Genomic DNA, 14,981 nt, shown 5'->3' with positions numbered 1-14,981 from the left:
AAATTTTCGTAAATGCTCACTGAAAGCCGATGTGTCTGTGTTTTTATGTGGCGTTGGGGTTGAAGCCCAGATGCTCACAGAGACAGAATGTAGGGTCCCACCGGACCAGAATAGCCGAGTGGTTAAGACGTTGGCCGTAAAATTCAATGTTTATTTTTCCCCGTGGGTTCGTACCCCACTCCTGGTACCTCTTTAATTTAACACGGATTTCCTCCCTTTCCAATCAGTGATACCGGATTTTCATCGGTTGAATCAGCAATTTTATGTAAATATGTGACACTCTCAACCGATAATGAAATGAAATTGTGAAATATATCTGTGTCGCTCGGTTTCTGCCTCTCTCTCTCTCTTCAGAGAGCTGTGTATGTGTTTGTATGTTTGAGTCTTTGTCTCTCTCAGTCTGACTCACTCTGTCTGTTCCTGTTTCTCTGTTTGTCTGTCTCTCAATCTGTCTCTTTCTCACGTTGCCCACGTCTGTTCCAATGGGATTCTCTCAGACTCTTTGTCTGACTGGCTCTCTCTTTCCCATCATTTCGGTCTGTCCATGTCTTTGCCTGTCTCTGTTAGTCCCTGCCTCTAACCTGAGAAGTATTTCCATCATTTTCTGATTTAGTCTCTATCGCTCTCTTTCTCTGCTGCACAGAGATGGATGACTGAGTTTTATCTGAGTAACATTTAATGATGCAGCGAGCCAGTAGTCGTGGCCGAGTGGGTTATACAATGGACAACAAATCTATCGGGGTTTCTCTGAGCAGGTTTGAATCCTGCCTACTTTGTTTCACAGCATATTTCATTCTATTTCGCAATTTAACCACGTTACTGCAAAACTGATTCTGAGATAGATAGAGCAACGTCCCACATCTTTCGACGCAGCCGCTTTTTTCTTTCTTTCATTAATTTGCAGTATTCACGATACATGCGGATAGAAAAATGCAAAAGGCAGCCAAGGTAGCGACAATCACACTGCCTGTCTATCCATCTATTTGTCTAAGGCAACCTGTGTATATCTTGATCTGGGTGTCATGGTACATCAGTCATTGAAAGTTGCATGCAGGTGCAGCAGGTGGTGAAGAAGGCAAATGGCATGTTCGCCTTCATAGCTAGGGGATTTGAGTATAGGAGCAGGGAGGTCTTACTGCAGTTGTACAGGGCCTTGGTGAGGCCACACCTGGAATATTGTGTTCAGTTTTGGTCCCCGAATCTGAGCAAGGAAGTCCTTGCTATTGAGGGAGCACAGCGAAGGTTCACCAGCATGATTCCCGGTATGGCAGGATTTACATATGAGGAGAGACTGGATCAACTGGGCTGGTATCCACTAGAGTTTAGAAGAATGAGAGGGGATCACACAGAAACATATAAAATTCTGACGAGATTGGACAGCTTAGACGCTGAAAGAATGTTCTCGTTGCTAGGGATTATGAGACGAAGGATTACAGTCTAAGAGTAAGGAGTAAGCCATCTAGGACCGAAATGAGGAGAAACTTCTTCACTCAGAGAGTGGTTAACCTGTGACATTTTCTACCGCAGAAAGTCGTTGAGGCCAGTTCGTTAGATATATTCAAAAGGGAGTTAGATATGGCCCTTACGGCTAAAGCGATCAAGGGGTATGGAGAGAAAGCAGGAAAGGGGTACTGAGGTTGAATGATGAGCCATGATCGAAGGGCCGAATGGCATATTCCTGCACCTAATTTCTATGTCTCTATGTTTCTATGTTGATGCGTGCAAAGTTTTGGTTATTGTGTGTGCGTGTGTCTGTGTATGTCTATCTGTATGTATGTCTCTGTGTATGTGCAACTGTCTGTGGAAATCATCACCATGAATTTGGTACGTCCTGGAAGTTTAAAAAAAACTTCGGGAAAATAATACGGTTGTGAACTTTGGTATCGGTTTTGGTACAGTGGCTCTATTCTCGACTGAATCAGGAGGTTGGTGTGTAAGTCCCACTCCTGAGACTTGAACACATCATCTTGGATGACACTCAAATGCACTATTTGGGGAATGTTGCATTGTTGAAGCTGTTGACCATCGGCTGAAATTTTAAATTGAAGCTCCATCTGCACCCTCGGGTGGATGTGAAAGTTCCCAGAGCCTTAGTCGAAAAATAATAGGAGAGTTGCGCCCGTGTCAATATTACGAAAAATGTTCGTGAATGCTCACTGAAATCCAATGTCTCTGTGTGTCGCTGTGGGGGTGGAGCTGAAGCCAAGATTCTCACAGAGGCAGAGTCCAACCACTGACAGAATCAGGATCAGGATGGCCGAGTGGTACAGGCGTTGGACGTAAAATGTAATGGATTTATACCCGCGGGGCTGCAAACCCCACTCCTGGTAATTCCTTAATTAAACAGAGATTTTTCCCATCCTGCTCAGTGATACCTGATTTTCATCTGCTGAATCTCCAATTTTCTGTAACTATGTGACACTCTGAGTCGATAATGAAATGAAATTGTGAAATGTATCTGTGTCGCTCTCTCTCTTTAGAGAGTTGTGTATGTGTTTGTGTGTTTGAGTCTTTGTCTCTCTCAGTCTGACCCACTCTGTCTGTCCCTGTTTCACTGTTTGTCTCTGTCTCTCAATCTGTCTCTTTCTCACGGTGTCCAGTCCTGTTGCAATGGGATTCTCTCAGACTCTCTGTCTGACTGTCTCTCTCTGTCCCATTATCTCTGTCTGTCCATGTCTTTGCCTGTCTCTGTTAGTCGCTGTCTCTAACCTGATAAGTATTTCCATTATTTTCTGTTTTTGTCTCTATGTCTCTCTCTCTATCTGTCTTTCTCTCTACCTGTCGCCCTCTTTGTCTCTCACTTTGTCCCTGTCCTTTTCTCTGGTTCTCAATGTGTCTGTCACTTTCTCACTGTGTCCAGTGCTGTTCGAATGGAATTCTCTCAGTCTCTCTATCTGACTGTCTCACTCTTTCCCATCATCTCTGTCTGTCTATGTTTCTGCCTATCTGTCTCTCTTTGCCTGTCGCTGGTAATTCCTGTCTCTAACCTGCTGAGTATTTCCATCATTTTCTGTTTATATCTTTGCCTCTCTCTCGATCTGTCGCTCTCTCTCTATCTGTCTCTCTCCTTGTCACTGTCTTTATCACTGTCTTTCTTTCACTCTTTCCCTCTCTCTCTTTATTGATCACACACACACATCTCTGTATATGGAGGTGTTTGAGTCTTTTTCTCAGAGTCTGCCTGACTTTTCAGTCTCACCCTTTCTGTCTCTCGTTGTCTCTCTCTCTCGCTATCTGTCTCTCCCTGTTTGTCTCTGTCTCTCAATGTGTCTGTCGACTTCTGATCACAGCTCGATAACTGCTCTGATGCAACCCGTACCCTCGTCCGTATAGTGGTGAGTATCCGCGCCTGTTACATTGGAGAACCGGGTTCAATTCCCCAACAGAAAAGCAGCTTTTTCAAAATGTCGAATTTTACTTCTGTTTCTTGGTATAGATTCATATTAAAAAGTTTCAGAGCAATTTAAACAGTAAAGATACAGCAAGAGGAGATTGCCTCTTCCAGATTTTTTGCAAACGGAGACTTTTTCAGGATTCTGTGGCCGTCTGCTGCACAGAGATGGATGACTGAGTTTTTTCTGAGTAACATTTAAAGTGCCAGAGACGCAGTAGTTGTGGCCGAGTGGTTAACGCGATGGTCTAGCAATCCTTTGGGTTTTCCCTGCGAATGAAGAATTCTGCCGGCTACGATTCTCAGCATTTTTCATTCCATTTTACAATTTAACCAGGTTTTTGCAAAACGGATCCTGAGAAAGGCGGAAGAACGTCGAACACCTTTCAACACTGACATCTATTTCTCATTTTTATGCAATATCTCAATATCTGCAATATTCAAGATATATACGGATAGAAAATCGCAAAAATCAGCCAAAGTAGCGACAGTGATTCAGCCTGTCTATCCCTCTAGATGTATAAGGCATCTGTGCATGTCCCTTGGTGCATGTATATTTTTGGTTATGTGTGTGTGTGTGTGTGTCTGTGTCTGTCTATCTGTATATATGTCTCTGTGTATGTGCAACTGTCTGCGGAAATCATCACCATGAATTTGGTACGTCCTGGAACTTTTAAAAAAGTGTTGGGGAAAATAATACGATTGTGAACTTTGATATCGGCTTTGGTTCAGTGGCAGCATCCTCGACTGAAAAACGAAAAAGCAAGACAAAGTAGTGACAGTGACCCTGCCTGTCTATCCATCTATTTGTCGAAGGCAACCTGTGTATATCTTAATCTGGGTGCCATGGTACATCAATCATTGATTGTTGGTATGCAGGTGCAGAAGGCGGTAAAGAAGGCAAATGGCATGTTCGCCTTCATAGTGAGGGGATTTGAGTATCGGAGCAGGGATGTCTTACTGCAGTTGTACAGGGCCTTGGTGAGGCCACACCTGGAATATTGTGTTCAGTTTTGGTCTCCAAATCTGAGGAAGGACGTCCTTGCTATTGAGGGAGTACAGCTAAGGTTCACCAGCATGATTCCCGGAATGGCAGGACTGACATATGAGGAGAGACTGGATCAACTGGGCTGGTATCCACTGGAGTTTAGAAGAATGAGAGGGGATCTCATCGAAACATATAAAATTCTGACGAGATTGGACAGCTTAGAGGCTGCTGGAAGAATGTTCCCCTTGATGGGGTGTTCGAGACCAAGGATCATAGTCTAAGAATTAGGTGTAAACCATTTAGGACCAAGATGAGGAGAAACTTCTTCACTCAGAGAGTGGTTAACCTGTGAAATTTTCTACCGCAGAATGTCGTTGAGGCCAGTTCGTTAGATATATTCAAAAGGCCCCTTAATGCTAAAGGGATCAAGGTGTATGGAGAGAAAGCAGGAAAAGGGTACTGAGGTTGAATGATGAGCCATGATCTTATTGAATGGTGGTGCAGGCTCGAAGGGCCGAATGGCATATTCCTGCATCAAATTTCTATGTTTCTATGTTTCTATGTTGATGCGTGTATATTTTTGGTTATTGTGTGTGCGTGTGTCTGTGTATGTCTATCTGTATGTATGTCTCTGTGTATGTGCAACTGCCTGTGGAAATCATCACCATGAATTTGGTACGTCCTGGAACTTATAAAAAAGACTTGGGGAAAATAATACGGTTGCGAACTTTTGTATCGGCTTTGGTTCAGTGGCAGCATTAGCGACTGAATTGGGAGTTTGTATGCTCAAGTCGCACTCCTGAGACGTGATCATATCATCTTGGCTAACACTCAAGTGCAGCACTTGGGGAATTTTGCAATGTTGAAGCTGTTGACTTTCGGATGAAATGTTAAATTGAAGCTCCGTCTGCACCCTCGGGTGGATATGAAAGTTCCCAGGTCATTACTCGAAAAAGAATCGGATAGTTGCCCCCGTGTCAATATTGCGATAAATGTTCGTAAATGCTCACTGAAAGCCGATGTGTATGTGTTTGTATGTGGCGTTGGGGTTGAAGCCCAGATGCTCACAGAGACAGAATGTAGGGTCCCACCGGGCCAGAATAGCCGAGTGGTTGAGGCGTTGGCCGTAAAATTCAATGTTTTTTTTTCCCCGTGGGTTCGTACCCCACTCCTGGTACCTCTTTAATTTAACACGGATTTCCTCCCTTTCCAATCAGTGATACCGGATTTTCATCGGTTGAATCAGCAATTTTATGTAAATATGTGACACTCTCAACCGATAATGAAATGAAATTGTGAAATATATCTGTGTCGCTCGGTTTCTGCCTCTCTCTCTCTCTTCAGAGAGCTGTGTATGTGTTTGTATGTTTGAGTCTTTGTCTGTCTCAGTCTGACTCACTCTGTCTGTTCCTGTTTCTCTGTTTGTCTCTGTCTCTCAATCTGTCTCTTTCTCACGTTGCCCACGTCTGTTCCAATGGGATTCTCTCAGACTCTTTTTCTGACTGGCTCTCTCTTTCCCATCATTTCGGTCTGTCCATGTCTTTGCCTGCCTCTGTTAGTCCCTGCCTGTAAGCTGAGAAGTATTTCCATCATTTTCTGTTTTAGTCTCTATCGCTCTCTTTCTCTGCCTGTTTTTCTCCTTGTCACTGACTGTATCATTGTTTTTCTCTCACTCTTACCTCTCTCTCTTAATAGATCACACATACACACATCTCTGTATATGTGTGTGTTTGTGTCTTTTATCACTCAGTCTGCCTCTCCTTCTCAGTCTTACACTTTCTGTCTCTCGTTGTTTCTATCTCGCTGTCTGTCTCTCCCTGTTTGTCGGTTTGTCTCTGTCTCGCAATGTGTCTGTCGACTTCTCATGGTGTCCAGTTCTTTTCACAGCTCGATACCTCCTCTGATAGAACTCATGCTCGTTAGTATAGTGGTGAGTATCCCCGCCTGTTCCGCCGGAGACCGTGGTTCTGCTTCCCGACGCGGTGGCAGCATTTACAAAATGCAGAATTTTACTTCTGTTTCTTGGTGTTGATTCATATTAAAAAGTTCCAGTGCAATATAGAACAGTACAAATACAGTAAGAGGAGATTGCCTCTTCCAGATTTTTAGCAAACGGAGACTTTTTCCGGATTCCATGGCCGTCTGCTGCACAGAGATGGATGACCAAGTTTTATCTGAGTAACATTTAATGATGCAGCGAGCCAGTAGTCGTGGCCGAGTGGGTTATACAATGGACAACAAATCTATCGGGGTTTCTCTGAGCAGGTTTGAATCCTGCCTACTTTGTTTCACAGCATATTTCATTCTATTTCGCAATTTAACCACGTTACTGCAAAATTGATTCTGAGATAGATAGAGCAACGTCCCACATCTTTCGATGCAGCCGCTTTTTTCTTTCTTTCAATAATTTGGAGTATTCACGATACATGCGGATAGAAAAACGCAAAAGGCAGCCACAGTAGCGACAATCACACTGCCTGTCTATCCATCTATTTGTCTACGGCAACCTGTGTATATCTTGATCTGGGTGTCATGGTACATCAGTCATTGAAAGTTGCATGCAGGTGCAGCAGGTGGTAAAGAAGGCAAATGGCATGTTCGCCTTCATAGCTAGGGGATTTGAGTATAGGAGCGGAGAGGTCTTACTGCAGTTGTACAGGGACTTGGTGAGGCCACACCTGGAATATTGTGTTCAGTTTTGGTCCCCGAATCTGAGCAAGGAAGTCCTTGCTATTGAGGGAGCTCAGCGAAGGTTCACCAGCATGATTCCCGGGATGGCAGGATTTACATATGAGGAGAGACTGGATCAACTGGGCTGGTATCCACTGGAGTTTAGAAGAATGAGAGGCGATCACACAGCAACATATAAAATTCTGACGAGATTGGACAGCTTAGACGCTGAAAGAATGTTCTCGTTGCTAGGGAGTATGAGACGAAGGATTACAGTCTAAGAGTAAGGAGTAAGCCATCTAAGACCGAGATGAGGAGAAACTTCTTCACTCAGAGAGTGGTTAACCTGTGACATTTTCTACGGCAGAAAGTCGTTGAGGCCAGTTCGTTAGATATATTCAAAAGGGAGTTAGATATGGCCCTTACGGCTAAAGCGATCAAGGGGTATGGAGAGAAAGCAGGAAAGGGGTACTGAGGTTGAATGATGAGCCATGATCGAAGGGCCGAATGGCATATTCCTGCACCTAATTTCTATGTCTCTATGTTTCTATGTTGATGCGTGCAAAGTTTTGGTTATTGTGTGTGCGTGTGTCTGTGTATGTCTATCTGTATGTATGTCTCTGTGTATGTGCAACTGTCTGTGGAAATCATCACCATGAATTTAGTACGTCCTGGAACTTTAAAAAAAACTTCGGGAAAATAATACGGTTGTGAACTTTGGTATCGGTTTTGGTACAGTGGCTCCATTCTCGACTGAATCAGGAGGTTGTGTGTGTAAGTCCCACTCCTGAGACTTGAACTTATCATTTTGGATGACACTCAAATGCACTATTTGGGGAATGTTGCATTGTTGAAGCTGTTGACCATCGGCTGAAATTTTAAATTGAAGCTCCATCTGCACCCTCGGGTGGATGTGAAAGTTCCCAGAGTCTTAGTCGAAAAATAATAGGAGAGCTGCGCCCGTGTCAATATTACGAAAAATGTTCGTGAATGCTCACTGAAATCCAATGTCTCTGTGTGTCGCTGTGGGGGTGGAGCTGAAGCCAAGATTCTCACAGAGGCAGAGTCCAACCACTGACAGAATCAGGATCAGGATGGCCGAGTGGTACAGGCGTTGGACGTAAAATGTAATGGATTTATACCCGCGGGGCTGCAAACCCCACTCCTGGTAATTCCTTAATTAAACAGAGATTTTTCCCATCCTGCTCAGTGATACCTGATTTTCATCTGCTGAATCTCCAATTTTCTGTAACTATGTGACACTCTGAGTCGATAATGAAATGAAATTGTGAAATGTATCTGTGTCGCTCTCTCTCTTTAGAGAGTTGTGTATGTGTTTGTGTGTTTGAGTCTTTGTCTCTCTCAGTCTGACCCACTCTGTCTGTCCCTGTTTCGCTGTTTGTCTCTGTCTCTCAATCTGTCTCTTTCTCACGGTGTCCAGTCCTGTTGCAATGGGATTCTCTCAGACTCTCTGTCTGACTGTCTCTCTCTGTCCCATTATCTCTGTCTGTCCATGTCTTTGCCTGTCTCTGTTAGTCGCTGTCTCTAACCTGATAAGTATTTCCATTATTTTCTGTTTTTGTCTCTATGTCTCTCTCTCTCTATCTGTCTTTCTCTCTACCTGTCGCCCTCTTTGTCTCTCACTTTGTCCCTGTCCTTTTCTCTGGTTCTCAATGTGTCTGTCACTTTCTCACGGTGTCCAGTGCTGTTCGAATGGAATTCTCTCAGTCTCTCTGTCTGACTGTCCCACACTTTCCCATCATCTCTGTCTGTCTATGTTTCTGCCTATCTGTCTCTCTTTGCCTGTCGCTGGTAATTCCTGTCTCTAACCTGCTGAGTATTTCCATCATTTTCTGTTTATATCTTTGCCTCTCTCTCGATCTGTCGCTCTCTCTCTATCTGTCTCTCTCCTTGTCACTGTCTTTATCACTGTCTTTCTTTCACTCTTTCCCTCTCTCTCTTTATTGATCACACACACACATCTCTGTATATGGAGGTGTTTGAGTCTTTTTCTCAGAGTCTGCCTGACTTTTCAGTCTCACCCTTTTTGTCTCTCGTTGTCTCTCTCTCTCGCTATCTATCTCTCCCTGTTTGTCTCTGTCTCTCAATGTGTCTGTCGACATCTGATCACAGCTCGATAACTGCTCTGATGCAACCCGTACCCTCGTCCGTATAGTGGTGAATATCCCCACCTGTTACATTGGAGAACCGGGTTCAATTCCCCAACAGAAAAGCAGCTTTTTCAAAATGTCGAATTTTACTTCTGTTTCTTGGTATAGATTCATATTAAAAAGTTTCAGAGCAATTTCGAACAGTAAAGATACAGCAAGAGGAGATTGCCTCTTCCAGATTTTTTGCAAACGGAGACTTTTTCAGGATTCTGTGGCCGTCTGCTGCACAGAGATGGATGACTGAGTTTTTTCTGAGTAACATTTAAAGTGCCAGAGACGCAGTAGTTGTGGCCGAGTGGTTAACGCGATGGTCTAGCATTCCTTTGGGTTTTCCCTGCGAATGAAGAATTCTGCCGGCTACGATTCTCAGCATTTTTCATTCCATTTTACAATTTAACCAGGTTTTTGCAAAACTGATCCTGAGAAAGGCGGAAGAACGTCGAACACCTTTCAACACTGACATCTATTTCTCATTTTTATGCAATATCTCAATATCTGCAATATTCAAGATATATACGGATAGAAAATCGCAAAAATCAGCCAAAGTAGCGACAGTGATTCAGCCTGTCTATCCCTCTAGATGTATAAGGCATCTGTGCATGTCCCTTGGTGCATGTATATTTTTGGTTATGTGTGTGTGTGTGTGTGTCTGTGTCTGTCTATCTGTATATATGTCTCTGTGTATGTGCAACTGTCTGCGGAAATCATCACCATGAATTTGGTACGTCCTGGAACTTTTAAAAAAGTGTTGGGGAAAATAATACGATTGTGAACTTTGATATCGGCTTTGGTTCAGTGGCAGCATCCTCGACTGAAAAACGAAAAAGCAAGACAAAGTAGTGACAGTGACCCTGCCTGTCTATCCATCTATTTGTCGAAGGCAACCTTTGTATATCTTAATCTGGGTGCCATGGTATATCAATCATTGATTGTTGGTATGCAGGTGCAGAAGGCGGTAAAGAAGGCAAATGGCATGTTCGCCTTCATAGTGAGGGGATTTGAGTATCGGAGCAGGGATGTCTTACTGCAGTTGTACAGGGCCTTGGTGAGGCCACACCTGGAATATTGTGTTCAGTTTTGGTCTCCAAATCTGAGGAAGGACGTCCTTGCTATTGAGGGAGTACAGCTAAGGTTCACCAGCATGATTCCCGGAATGGCAGGACTGACATATGAGGAGAGACTGGATCAACTGGGCTGGTATCCACTGGAGTTTAGAAGAATGAGAGGGGATCTCATAGAAACATATAAAATTCTGACGAGATTGGACAGCTTAGAGGCTGGAAGAATGTTCCCCTTGATGGGGTGTTCGAGACCAAGGATCATAGTCTAAGAATAAGGTGTAAATCATTTAGGACCGAGATGAGGAGAAACTTCTTCACTCAGAGAGTGGTTAACCTGTGAAATTTTCTACCGCAGAATGTCGTTGAGGCCAGTTCGTTAGATATATTCAAAAGGGCCCTTACGGCTAAAGGGATCAAGGGGTATGGAGAGAGAGCAGGAAAGGGGTACTGAGGTTGAATGATGAGCCATGATCTTATTGAATGGTGGTGCAGGCTCGAAGGGCCGAATGGCATATTCCTGCATCAAATTTCTATGTTTCTATGTTTCTATGTTGATGAGTGTATATTTTTGGTTATTGTGCGAGCGTGTGTCTGTGTATGTCTATCTGTATGTATGTCTCTGTGTATGTGCAACTGTCTGTGGAAATCATCACCATGAATTTGGTACGTCCTGGAACTTTTAAAAAAACTTGGGGAAAATAATACGGTTGTGATCTTTGAGATCGGTTTTGGTTCAGTGGCTCCATTCTCGACTGAATCAGGAGGTTGTGTGTGTAAGTCCCACTCCTGAAACTAGAACACATCATCTTGGCTGACACTCAAATGCAGTACTTGGGGAATGTTGCATTGTTGAAGCCGTTGACCATCGGTTGAAATTTTAAATTGAAGCTCCATTTGCACCCTCGGGTGGATGTGAACGTTTCCAGAGCCTTATTCGGAAAAGAATAGGAGAGTTGCGCCCGTGTCAATATTAAGAAATATGTTCGTAAATGCTGCCTGCAATCCTGTGTGTCTGTGTGTCGCTGTGGGGGTGGAGCTGAAGCCTAGATTCTCACAGGCAGAGTCCAACCACTGACAGAATCAGGACCAGGATGGCCGAGTGGTAAAGGCGTTGGATTTAAGATGTAATGGGTTTATACCCGCGTGGGTTTGAACCCCAGTCCTTGTAATTCCTTAATTAAACGTAGATATTTCCCATCTTGCTCAGTGATACCCGATTCTCATCTGCTGAATCTGCAATTTTCTGTAACGATATGACACTCTGAGCCGATAATGAAATGAAATTGCGAAACGTATCTGTGTCGCTCGGTCTCTGCCACTCTCTCTCTTTCGAGAGCTGTGTTTGTGTGTTTGAGTCTTTGTCTCTCTCATTCTGACACTCTCTGTCTGACTGTCTCTCTCTTTCCCATTATCTCTGTCTGTCCATGTCTTTGCCTGTCTCTGTTAGTCCCTGACTCTAACCTGATAAGTATTTCCATTATTTGATGTTTTTGTCTCTATGTCTCTCTCTCTCTATCTGTCTTGCTCTCTATCTGTCGCCCTCTTTGTCTCTCTCTTTGTCCCTGTCCTTTTCTCTGTCATTCCATCGCTATTTGCCTCCCTCTCTTTATGGCGCACGCAAATACATCTCTGTGTATGTATGTGTTTGAGTCTTTTTCTCATTCAGTCTGATCATCCCTTTCAGACTCAAACTTTATGTCTCTCTTTGTCTCTATCTCACTGTCTGTCTCTCCCTGTTTCCCTGTTTGCCTCTGGTTCTCAATGTGTCTGTCTATTGCTCACGGTGTCCAGTTCTGTTCGAATGGGATTCTCACAATCTCTCTGTCTGACTGTCTCACTCTTTCCCATCATCTCTGTCTGTCTATGTTTCTGCCTGTCTGTCTCTCTTTGCCTGTCGCTGGTAGTTCCTGTCTCTAACCTGCTGAGTATTTCCATAATTTTCTGTTGAAATCTTTGTCTCTCTCTCTATCTGTCGCTCTCTCTATCTGTCTCTCACCTTGTCACTGTCTTTATCACTGTCTTTCTCTCACTCTTCCCCTCTCTTTTTATAGATCACACTTACACATCTCTGTATATGTAGGTGTTTGAGTCTTTTTCTCGCTGTCTCTGACTGACTTTTCAGTCTCACCCTTTCTGTCTCTCGTTGTCTCTCTCTCGCTGTCTGTCTATCCCTGTTTGTCGGTTTGTGTCTGTCTATCAATGTGTCTGTCGACCTCTGTTCGCAGCTTGATTACTGCTCTGACGCAACACGTTCCTTCGTCCATATAGCGATGATTGTGCCCCCCTGTTACGCGGGAGCACCGGATTCAATTCCCCGATGGCAAAGCAGCTTTTTCAAAATGTCGAATTTTTCTTCTGTTTCTTGGTATAGATTCATATTAAAAAGTTCCAGAGCAATATGGAACAATAAAAATACAGCAAGAGGAGATTGCCTCTTCCAGACTTTTTGCAACGGAGACTTTTTCAGGATTCTGTGGCCGTCTGCTGCACACAGATGGATGACTGAGTTTTTTCTGAGTAACATTTAAAGTGCCAGAGAGGCAGTAGATGTTGTCTAGTGGTTAAAGCGATGGTTTCGAAATCGATGGGTTTTCTGCGCGTAGGTTCGAATCCTGCCGACTACAATTCAAAGCATTTTTAATTACATTTTACAATTTAACCAGGTTTTTGCAAAACTGATCCTAAGATAGGCGGAATAACGTCCCACACATTTCAACACTGACATCTATTTCTCATTTTTATTAAAATCTGCAATATTCATGTTACATACGGATAGAAAAACGCAATAATCAGCCAAAGTAGCGACAGTGATTCAGCCTGTCTATCCCTCTATATGTCAAAGGCATGTCTGTTGGTGCATATATATTTTTGGTTAAGTGTGTGGGTGTGTGTGTCTCTGAGTATGTCTATCTGTATATATGTCTCTGTGTATGTGCAACTGTCTGTGCAAATCATCACCATGAATTTGGTATGTGCTGGAACTTTTTAAAAAGTCTTGGGGAAAATAATACGGTTGTGAACTTTGGTATCGGCTTTGGTTCAGTGGCAGTATCGTCGACTGAAAAACGCAAAAGACAGCCAAAGTTGCAACAGTGAAACTGGCTGTCTATCCATCTATTTGTCTAAGGCAATCTTTGTATATCTTGATCTGGGTTTCATGATACATCAGTCATTGATTGTTGGTATGCAGGTGCAGCAGGCGGTGAAGAAGGCAAATGGCATGTTCCCCTTCATAGGTAGGGGATTTGAGTATAGGAGCAGGGAGGTCTTACTGCAGTTGTATAGGGCCTCCATGAGGCCACACCTGGAACATTGTGTTCAGTTTTGGTCTCCGAAACTGAGGAAGGACATCCTTGCTATTGAGGGAGTACAGCGAAGGATCACCAGCTTGATTCCCTGGGATGGCAGGACTGACATATGAGGAGAGACTGGATCAACTGGGCTGGTATCCACTGGAGTTTAGAAGAATGAGAGGAGATTTCAAAGAAACATATAAAATTCTGACGAGATTGGACAGCTTAGAGGCTGGATGAATGTTCTCGCTGCTGGGGAGTTCGGGACCAAGGATCACAGTCTTTGAGTAAGGGGTAAACCATTTCGAAACGAGCTGAGGAGAAACGTTTTCACTCAGAGAGTGGTTAACCTGTGAAATTTTCGACTGCAGAAAGTCGTTGAGGCCAGTTCGTTAGATATATTCAAAAGAGAGTTAGATATTGTCCTTACGGCGAAAGGGATGAAGGGGTATGGAGAGCAAGCAGGAAAGGGGTACTGAGGTTGAATGATCAGCCATGATGTTATTGAATGGTGGTGCAGGCTCTAAGGGACGAATGGCATATTCCTGCACCTAATTTCTATGTTTCTATGTTGATGCGTGTATATTTTTGGTTATTTTATGTGTGTGTGTGTCTGTGTATGTCTACCTGTATGTATGTCTCTGTGTATGTGCAACTGTCTGTGGAAATCCATCACCATGAATTTGGTACGTCCTGGAACTTTTTAAAAAACTTGGGGAAAATAATACGGATGTGAACTTTGGTATCGGTTTTGGTTCAGTGGCTCCATTCTCGACTGAATCAGGAGGTTGTGTGTGTAAGTCCCACTCCTGAGTCTTGAACCCATCATCTTGGATGACACTCAAATGCAGTATTTGGGGAATTTTGCATTGTTGAAGCTGTTGACCATGGGCTGAAATTTTAAATTGAAGCTCCATGTGCACCCTCGGGTGGATGTGAAAGTAGCCAGAGCATCACTCGAAAAAGAATAGGAGAGTTGCGCCCGTGTCAATATTGAGAAAAATGTTCGTAAATGCTCCCTGAAATCCGATGTGTCTGTGTGTCTGTGGGGGTGGAGCTGAAGCCCAGATTCTCAGAGAGGCAGAGTCCAACCTCTGACAGGATCAGGACCAGGATGGCCGAGTGGTGAAGGCGTTGGACTTAAGATCTAATGGGTTTATACCCGCGTGGGTTCGAACCCCACTCCTGGTAATTCCTTAATTAAACAGAGATTTTTCCCACCCTGCTCAGTGATACCCAAATTTCATCTGCAAAATCTCCAATTTTCTGTAACTATGTGACACTCTGCGCCGATAATGAAATGTCTCTGCCGCTCTCTCTCTTTGGAGAGCTGTGTATGTATTTCAGTCTTTGGCTCTCTCTAACCCTCTCTGTCTGTCCCTGCTTCTCTGTTTGTCGCTGTCTCTC

At 43.7% G+C, this 14,981-nt stretch overlaps 1 non-coding gene across 1 annotated transcript; it reads left to right on the top strand.

The window, feature by feature from the left end:
• Nucleotides 1-14,682: 14,682 nt before the first annotated feature.
• Nucleotides 14,683-14,765, top strand: trnal-uaa (transfer RNA leucine (anticodon UAA)). Its single transcript has one exon. It is a non-coding gene; the product is annotated as a tRNA-Leu (tRNA).
• Nucleotides 14,766-14,981: the final 216 nt, after the last annotated feature.

This window comes from Pristiophorus japonicus, chromosome 23 (assembly GCF_044704955.1).
Source record: "Pristiophorus japonicus isolate sPriJap1 chromosome 23, sPriJap1.hap1, whole genome shotgun sequence".
Taxonomy (NCBI): Eukaryota; Metazoa; Chordata; class Chondrichthyes; family Pristiophoridae; genus Pristiophorus; species Pristiophorus japonicus.
Note: the sequence above shows the minus strand (reverse complement) of the source record. Positions and strands in the feature narration are given on the sequence as shown.